General features: G+C 44.6%; 1 long non-coding RNA gene across 1 annotated transcript; it reads right to left on the bottom strand.

Moving 5' to 3' along the window:
* Window positions 1–3,791: 3,791 nt before the first annotated feature.
* LOC139033161 (uncharacterized) lies at window positions 3,792–9,155 on the bottom strand. The gene is made up of 2 exons (XR_011485780.1): window positions 9,098–9,155; window positions 3,792–4,889 (listed from the first exon to the last, which is right to left on the bottom strand). It is a non-coding gene; the product is annotated as an uncharacterized lncRNA (long non-coding RNA).
* Window positions 9,156–9,542: the final 387 nt, after the last annotated feature.

Here is a 9,542-nt window from a genome sequence, read left to right on the forward strand (position 1 = left end):
TCCTGTGCCTTTAAGCTGATACGAGTCTGGGCAGCTGGCTGCTGACCCCCTGCACAAAGGCCTCTCATATCTTAATCAGGTTGCTGTCCCCACCCCCACCCTCACCCTTCAACACTCTTGGGTTCCTGCGGCTGAAGCCTTCTCTCAGCACCTCGGGCCTCCTAATGAAACTGCAAAAATAACACTTCCTTCTCCACTGCGCCACGGCTTCTGCTGCCACTGCCGCCACCACCCGCTGCTGCCTCTGCCACCATCGCCACTACCCTGCCCTCGTCCTGGACGACTGGGAGCTGGGACGAGGTCCGCCCTCTAATATGCTGAAAATTCTTTTTCATGTCTGAATCCAGTGCAGCATCAGATATGTGGACTCCCTGGCCTTGGGTGACTGACAGAGCAGGGGCCCTCTCCTCTCCAGGGATACTGGTTTCCTGTTCTGTGAATTAGAATTGGAGAAGTTAGTGGGGCCCTGGGAGCATTTCTCTCCAGGACTGTGATCAGTGGCTCCCTGTCAACCCTGGGGGACAGATTCAGTGGGCTCCACAGAGTTAGCATTATGGTATCTCGTATTATCCTCAGTGACCTGAAGGACTAAACCAAGAGTCTGCTCATCAAGTGTGACAGTTAGGCGGGGTTGCTGACACCTCAGAAACCAGGAATACCATTCTTCAAAGTGTCCCTGATGGAATGAAGGAGATGAACCAACACAACACAATGACGTTCAGAGGGGACAAACCCAAGGTAGCAAAAAGACCAAAACCAAGAACTAAATACTAATACGGTATGTGGGGACAAGAGAGATGGGCAATGATTGACTTGACCTAGGTTAGTTAAAAAAAGAAAATAGAACTGGGAGGAGGGTGTCAGGGTGGGTCTTGAGTTGGATGAATCCCTAATGTAGAACTGGTTTTCTCCTCCTTCCCTCCTTCCTCTCACCTTATTCTTTCTCTTCTTCCCCCCTCCCTTCCTTCTTTCTTTCCAAAACTAACTTGGATACTAGCACATAATAACAAAAATGTAGTATGGCGTCACTGGGAAGTAATTGCAGTCTGAGTTTTTTTAGGAGTAAGCTCAAAATCATGTAGTCCAACCCACTTATTTTATAACTGAGGAAATGGACTCAGAAAAACACAATGTCACAGTGTTAGAAACAGACCTAGAATGTAGTCCAGTAACATATGGCCTTTCTCATGGTCCTCAATTTTCTCCACTCTACCTAACATTGGTTAGGACTTTGAAAACAGTAATGGGTCTTCCCTTGGTCAACACATTTTCAGCATATGTGGAAAAGCTAGAGAGGATCTGGAGAAGAGCAAAAACAACGTGCCAAAGGACTAATTTTTTTTTTCAATTTAGAAAGGAGGAAGCTGACGACATAACATTCAATAATTGTGGAGCACCTACTATATGACAAGTGTGACATATCATCATCAAAAAACTAGAGATATATCATCTCCTAAATCAGGACAGAACTGATGATCTGTTCTCCGTTTCTTCGGAGAGTGATGGGGGGAAAGACTAAGTTAGACACAAGGCAAAACTTTGCTGTAGATAGGAGTTGATCATGGCATGTAGTAAGTCGTTAATAACAGTTGCCAAATTGAATGAGTGACTAAGGGAAGCAACGGTATTCATCTTTCTGAAGGCAAAGGGCTGGGTTATGTGACCATTTTAGATCAATTTAGTCTTTGTTATTATGATCCTTTGATTACTCCATGTCAGATATACCAAAATGAGCCTCCTCTTCTGAGGGTATGTGTGTCTCCAAATTAGGAGGCTTTCTAGTTGGGGAGGATGTTGACATTGTCTCTCCTCTAAGAACTAAAGGTGCCATAGCAAACCCAGCTCCAAACCTATTTGGGACTCATCAGTGAGAGATCATAGTTGGTCTTCACACTTGAAAAAAGGTCTGCATGACCTCTAATGCAGGCAGAGTTTCAGTCTAATTGACAGTCAGTGCTGTGCCTGGGTGGTTTGAGTGTTCTTGGCCCCTTTGTTGACTGCCAGCCCCGAGTCCAGCAAAAAAAAAAAAAAGAAAAAGCCCAGGTTCTTGTTTAAAGGACTGAGGGTATACTTGGATTTGATTTCAGGTGGCAAAAATCATTAGGGCCTAAACCGGATCCAGCCTGCATCTCTAGATTTATCTAGTTTCTATATTAGTCCTTTGAGGAGCTGGACACAGATATCTTGGGATCTGCACTCGTGGTGTGTGTGAAGGGCCAGAGGTCAGTCACTGTGGAAAATTTCCATGGGAAGCAAGGATGGTTATCAGGACTGTAAGCCAGGCCCTGTGCTGGTTTATATACAATGAGGGATAAAATATACCCACTTTGGGGTGCATACTGTCAGGAAGACAAAACTGAACTGTGATTAGATGAGTAAAATGCATAATCTCTGTGACTTCAATTGTATGTTAAAGGTAAAAAGAGCTGGAGAAATTGCAAGAAAAGCTATGGTAAGATCTGGGTGGGTGGTGGAATAATGGGCATTCCAAATTGGGGGAAAGTCCTCAGCCAGAGCATGGAGGTAAGAGTCTAAATGTGCTTGAGGAGCAGTGAGGGAACTGGCTTGACAGAAGTAAAAGGTTCAAGTCGAATGATGGGAAATCATTTGAAAAGACTGGAAAAGCAGGTTGTGGAGGTCTTCACAACAGCAGAAGAGTTTGGGTGTTGCCAGATGAATAACGGGGGGCCCTGATTTTTCTTTCATTTGCTAATGGTTTCACAGATAGGAAACAAAATCTCCTTGGCAACTCCTGTGCTTCTTCTTTTCTGCAAGGAGAAGGATTTTCAGAGTCAAAGGGACAAAGTGAGCCCCAGAGAGAGGCTCCTCAAGGGAGTCTTGTCCTAGAGAGCCTTTAGCTGCTCTGAGCAACTCCATCTCCTAGTCTGAGTCAATAACAGCCCAGGGCATTGTGACGACCTGCAGCTTCAGTTGCAGGACAACTGGTGATGGCTTTGAAAACCCCATGGAGGGTGAAAGGGATGCACACTGCTGCATCACTGAGATCAATGAGTTAAATATTGATTGAGGGCAAGATTCTAGAACAAATGAGGGTTGGTGAGCACCTAAAAAGGAAGAGAACACTTAGCCCCTGCATGGATTCTGGAAAAACCATTTCCCACTCAAGCTCATTTCCTTTGATAGGCTGACTCGATGGGTAGATTAGAATGTTACCGCTGCAGTGTATCTGGAGCTCAAAGAAACATTCTCTCACCATACTCTTAGGACAATATGAAGAAATGTAGGAATTCTAGGCGATTTCCGGCTTTCATGTCACTAGATCAACTTTGAAAATTACACATAGCTGGGAGGAAGTGCCAAAATGTGAGATGACAGAATAAGAACTTGTATAGATGTCAAGAGGCTGGTATGATGGACTCGCTATAGCAAAATCAGAGTTTACAAAGACAAAGATGATGTCACCTTTTTAATTTTCAAAATGTAACAGTGTAACTGTTAAGAAGTGTGAGATGTGACTTAGAGGGTTTTAGAGTAAATGGAAGCTCATCATGATCCATGAATCAAAAGTGTGATTTGGTTGTTACCAAAAGTATCATGACCTTAAGCTATACTAATAAGAGCATAACGTCAAGAATAAAGGAAGTGATCGTCTTGTGCTACTCTGTACTGGTCAGACCACACTTGAGGCCCTCTGTTCAATGCAGGCATCATACTTCAAGGGACATGTCAACAAAAGTACAGCCAGGGAAAGAGTGGTGAGAATAGTGAGGGAACTAGCAAATCCCCAGAGAAATTTCTCTACTATCAGCAAATCATTACTGGGCTCATAGTGAAGAAGAAGCTGGACATTTATTCTGTGTGTGACTCCAAGGGCTCTGAGATCTAATGGGGTGGAAGTTACAGGAAAGTAGATTTGGGCTGAATAGAAGGAAGAGGTTTTTTTTTCTTTTTTATAATGAAAAAATGATAATAAAAGTTTTGGCTCATGATTCCAGCCTTTTGAAGTCCTTTTAAAATTATTACCAACAACTTCAAAAACAGAGAATAAAAAACTTACTAATCTCAACATCCTGATATAAACATTTTGCTATGTTTAAGAAGAACCTTCTAATGATTAATAATACTCTCTGAAATTAGAATGGACTAACTCAAATGGTAGGCAGCTCGCCATCACCAGAGATATTTAAGCAGTGACGGGATAATCACTCCTTGTGGGTGATTCAAAGGCAAAGAAAGCATCTGATAAAGGACTGAGCCCAGTGACCTCTAGCGTTACTGAGATTCTATGGTGAGCTGGAAAGTCTCATGATAAAGTATTCAGAAAAATATTTCTGAAGCCTCTGTGCAGGGCAACCTGGAGGCAGAGATAATAACTAGTTGAGAGGTACCTACTTTGAGATATAACTATGTTCACCTCTGGCCCCAACCCCTACCCCTGACTTGAATCCCCAAATTACAGTGTCAGAAGCCAACTTAATGGTTGCCTAATTCCTCACCCCTATGATCTGCTGCTTGATTCCTTCTGCGGCCTTTGCCAAATAGTTATCTTGTCTCTGTTTAAATACCTCCAGTGATGGGACTATCTTGTCCTTTCAAAGCTGACCATTGCATAATATTTGGTCATCTTGAACCATCATAAAGTTCTTCCTTAGGTTGAGTCAAAATATGTTTTCCCAGAGCACATGCCCTTTGTCCCTCTTACAGAGCAAAACAAGATGAATCCATCTTCTATGTGATGATGGTTCTGACATATGAAAACTTGATCCCAAACCACCACCACCCCCTTTTTGATCCCTTCTTAAAGTTCACATACAATGATTCTGGAGTCCTCTCATACTCCTGGTCTCTGTGCTTCGTGCATGCTCCAGGTTGCTAATGCTCCTGTTCTTGTGTGGTGTCCAAGGGTAAAGACAGTCCTCCACTGTGGTCTAATAAGCAGAGAAAAAGGCACAAATGTAATCTTCCACATCCTAGCCCTGAATTCATTAGCATTTCAGGCAGCTAGTGTTAAAAATAATGAGCTTACAGGCACCTCAAACACATGAAACCTTTTCACAGAGCCATGTCTCTCCTACCTTACACTTAAGCATTTGGTTTTGATGAACTTGACTACGAAACTTTACACTTCATTTCCCTGGTTCATTATGGCCTCTTGGGATCTTCCTGAAACCAGCATCATTTACAAATTTGATAAACATGCAGTCAATGTCCTGATCCAAGTCGTTAGTTAAATTATTGGACAGGCCAGGGACCTCCCTTCAAGCCCCCAAAGATCCATTAGTCACCAGCTGTGAATACACCTTTACTGTCCTATCTTCACCTCACATATTTTCTTCTTATCCACAAGGACATCTCAAACCAGGACATTCTTAAAGTAAGATTGCATTCTGAAATCCTCTTTGGAAACAAGGAAGCAAGGGAGGGGAAGGGGTACAAAGGGAGCAGAGATGAAAGGAGTTTAACCTTTAGATCTTCCCCTCCTCCCTTTCCCTCAGTCCCATGATGAATTCCATGACCTCAGTCTCCACGAAAGAATTCCCAGCCACCAGCTCAGGTAGAGAAATTGGAAGAACTGAATTTAGGGTCAGAAAACCTGCATTCAGATCCATCTCTGCTTCTTCCCAGCTGTACAACCTTGAGCAAGTTCATTAATTTCTCTGTCTGCTTACCTGTAAAATAGGGATGCTCATGTCTACCTCACAGGGTTGTAGTTAGGATTAAATGGGAAAATGGATGTGAATGTATTTTGTAAACTATAAGCACCATACAAGGGCTTCCCAGGTGGCACTAGTGGTAAAGAACCCACCTGTGAGTGCAAGAGACATAAGAGACGTGGGTTTGATCCCCGGGTTGAAAAGATCCCCTGGAGGAGAGCATGGCAACCCACTCCAGTATTCTTGCCTGGAGAATCCCATTGACAGAGAAAGCTGGTAGGCTATACTCACAGGGTCACAAAGAGTCGGACACAACTGAAGCGACTTAGCACAGCACAAGCACTATACAAATGTAAGATATCATCATCATTATATATTGAGTGCCTACTGTGTTCATCAATACAGGGTATAAAAAGATACATAGGCTATGGTCCTTGCCCTTGAGGAGGTCACAATTTCGTAGGGGAGACATGAAGTCGCAGCAGAGAGCACATGAGGAAGTCAACTCTGAATATTCATTAGAAGGACTGATGCTGAAGCTGAAGCTACAATACTTTGGCCACTTGTTGTGAAGAGCCAGCTCATTGGAAAAGACCCTGATGCTGGGAAAGACTGAGGGCAGGAGGAGAAGGGGGCAACAGAGAATGAGATAGTTGGATGGCATCATTGACACAATGGACATGAGTTTGAGCAAACTCTGGAAGATAGTGAAGGAGAGAAAAGCCTGGGGTGCTGCAGTATGGGGTCACAAAGAGTCAGACACAACTTAGCAACTGAACAACAACAAATAGGGCAAATGGCACAAGTCACTATGGTAATTTAGAAAAGCAGAGGTCCCTTCAGACTGGGGGAAATGAAGGAAGGCTTCATGGATTTCCATCTGCACCTCAACGTGTAGCTTGGCAATGACAGAAATGGCTGAAAGAGATCAGCATTCCAGGTGGAGAAACCTGGGAATGGGGATTTATGCAGCGTACTTGTGGGGGCTGGAAGCGGTCCTGTTTGGCTGCAAGAGGCCATGAGGCTGGTTGGCCACATTGCAATTTGTTTAGACATAGTCATTCCTAGCACATCCATGACAGAGCACTTGGCTCTTCAGAAGGGGGCCCAGGATTTGAGCAGAGCCTCTGAGGTCTGATGTCTGCTACTTCTCAGCTTACCACCTTGGAGAAAAACAACTCTTCTGGAGGCTGGAGGCATCTGAAATGGTTCCAGGAAAGTCACCATTTTCCTTATCTACAGCTGAGGACTAGGTCTCCTGGAAGGATGGGGGCTAAGGCGCCATTTAAATCCTAGGAACCTTCCGCTGGAAGATTAAAGATTTAAGTGTTTTTACTGAATTAGAGTTATCCACCATATCTGAAAGGTTACTTATTTTTCAATTCCATGTGGGAAATAGGGAGGGAGAGAAAAATAGTTCAAGGACTCTCAAGGTCCATTTCCTGCGTTTTCTTTGGAGTTATGCTTATGATTTGGTGCCACCTGGTGTCCGAGATGGAATATAGCAGCCTCCTTCCTAAATTGAGAGCGCCGGAGCGCCGCCTAGCATCTATAGGAGGAGGCTAGCTTCCTTCCAGTAGGGTAGAGTCGCTCTGGGGTCTGCGTTAACATAAAAAAAGATGGAGGAAGAGAAAGTGCTGCTCCAGTCAAGCCTCTTGGCCATCATTTTTTCTGTCATTAAAGCTTCTATTTTCATCAGAGTAACCCTGGAGATGTGTGCATTTCCCAAGGACTACAGGTTTATGTTTGCTGTGTCCTCCTCCTTCCACCCCCCTCCCGCTCACGCTTTCTTACAATAGCTTAAATATCTGTAACAGACGCTACAAGAGCTCTCTTTCAGATCTGACCAAGAGACACTGCTGTGAGCCTCTAGGGTGGCCAAGGGAGGAACAGTGAAAAAGTCTGGTTCCCCCTTGAGCTCGGGCCTAAGGGTTTCCTCCTGCGTGAGTTATACTGGTCTAGAATGACTGAGCTCAAACTCTTCCATAAGAAATCAGCTCTGTGAGGTTACACTTTGCTTCGTGTGCCTGTGTGTTTAGTCGTGTCAGACTCTTTGTGACCCCATGGACTGTAGCCCACCAGGTTCTTCTGTCTGTGGAATTTTCCAGGCAAGAATACAGGAGTGGGTTGCTATTTCCTTCTCCAGAGGATCTTCCTGACCCAGGGATCGAACGGCATCTCCTTCTTTGGCAGGCGGATTCTTTACCACTGAGCCACCTGAGAAGCTCCTTAGACTTCCTACAGCCCTTCTAAATGGTTAGGGGAGGGAAAACGAGAGTAGAACAGCAAGTGGCCCCCTTTGCCCTCAAACCCCATTCCTGAATAGATTCAAAGCAATCAATAAAACTAAAACCAAACTAGTCTGATGATGCCTCACAATGGGGTAATACTAGAGGGGGTTTAAGGGGGTCACTTGAATTGGGATGGCCAGAGCTGAGTAAGGATAAGACTGAGCTAGTCAAGATGTGAACCCCTCTGCCACCGCCTGCATTCTCAGGTACCCTTGAAGTCTCCTTTTCTGTTGTGCCCATCTTCTTAGGCACAGCCTTTGCAGGCTCTTCTGAGTGTCGGGAATCTTGGGCAGCTCCCAGTTTGGAGTATGGATTGTGGGTGGGAGCGTGAAAATGGTTAAAGTGCAAGGGGAAAGAATCAGCTAGATCAGAATGCTTCCATTCTCAGATCACAAAATATATACGTTCGAGCTCTTCCCTGGTCCCTACAATTCAGAGCAGCATAGTGGATGACCCCTAACTTGACGGGCCAAGAAGTTAACAAATCCCTTTTTATCCTGTAGTTTAGTTACAACCGGACTGCCATTAAAAAGAAAATAACATCTGCTAGGAAACTAACAGATAATAAATCTAACAAAAGAACATACAAATAGTTTAGGGGTTAACTAACATTTCTCGTCCTATCCTGGACCAACTAAAGGCTAACTATTGGTGAACTTATCTGGTACAATGTACAGGGCACCCAACCAAGTCCTTTTGTTGGGACAACCTTGCAAAATCAAGTGAGGTCTGAAGTTAGAGCAAGCTGCCTAGACTTCAGCCTGACATAGATCTGGTGAGATTGGCAGTCCCCGGTTGAATCTGCCTCCCACGTTGCCTTTTGGCCTGGCACCCAGCTGCCCTCTGGTTCTGCAGTCCTCTTGACTCCTGGGATCCCTCACTCTTTCCAGCTCCCTGAGAGAAAAGCGCCCCAGGGAAACTCCACCCCCTTCAAATGTCGTTTTGATGGCTTTTAGGACCTATGTTTCCATGAACATAAGTGTCGTTTTGATGGTTTTTAGGACCTATGTTTCCATGAACATAAGTGTGCTTATGAATTTAACTGACCAAAAAAAAAATCTGGATTCGAATCTTCTTCTGTAAATCTGAATCCTAGGTGGCTGTTCCTATCATTCTCACTAGTATCTCGTTTAGTCCCCTAAAGTGGCCATGTGACCTTGATGGCAAACGCCATCTTTCCAACAAACCAACCTTCGCTGCATCAGCTCCTCGGACGGCTGCTCGCGCTCTGTCTTTTCCGATTTCAAAGCCTTTAGACCGCCCACCGAGACCCTTTTTCCGGCCTGAGAAGCCTGGAAGGCTCTCAGGTCATTTGTGGAGCAGATGTGATTGACACCGTCGATGCCTAATGAATGCTCGTCTCCTTCCCAGCTCGGATTACTAGTTCCGCTCTCTTTCCCTGCTTCTTTTTGATGACTCATCCCTCAAATTCTTCACTCAGTGTCCTTCCTAATTCTCGCCCCGCCCGTCCTTTCTGTCTTCGCTCCTAGTTGTCCTCCACCCTTGGGGGAATGGTTTTTGTGAATCCTATCGGGTCTAGTCTTTACAGTGTACTTGAACCATATAGAAGCAAAAAGCGGAATTTCCGTGCAGGAACGTGAAGGTTTTTTTCCTTATAAGGAGCTTAACCCGTCAC

Source organism: Odocoileus virginianus, chromosome X (assembly GCF_023699985.2).
Source record: "Odocoileus virginianus isolate 20LAN1187 ecotype Illinois chromosome X, Ovbor_1.2, whole genome shotgun sequence".
NCBI classification, from domain to species: domain Eukaryota; kingdom Metazoa; phylum Chordata; class Mammalia; order Artiodactyla; family Cervidae; genus Odocoileus; species Odocoileus virginianus.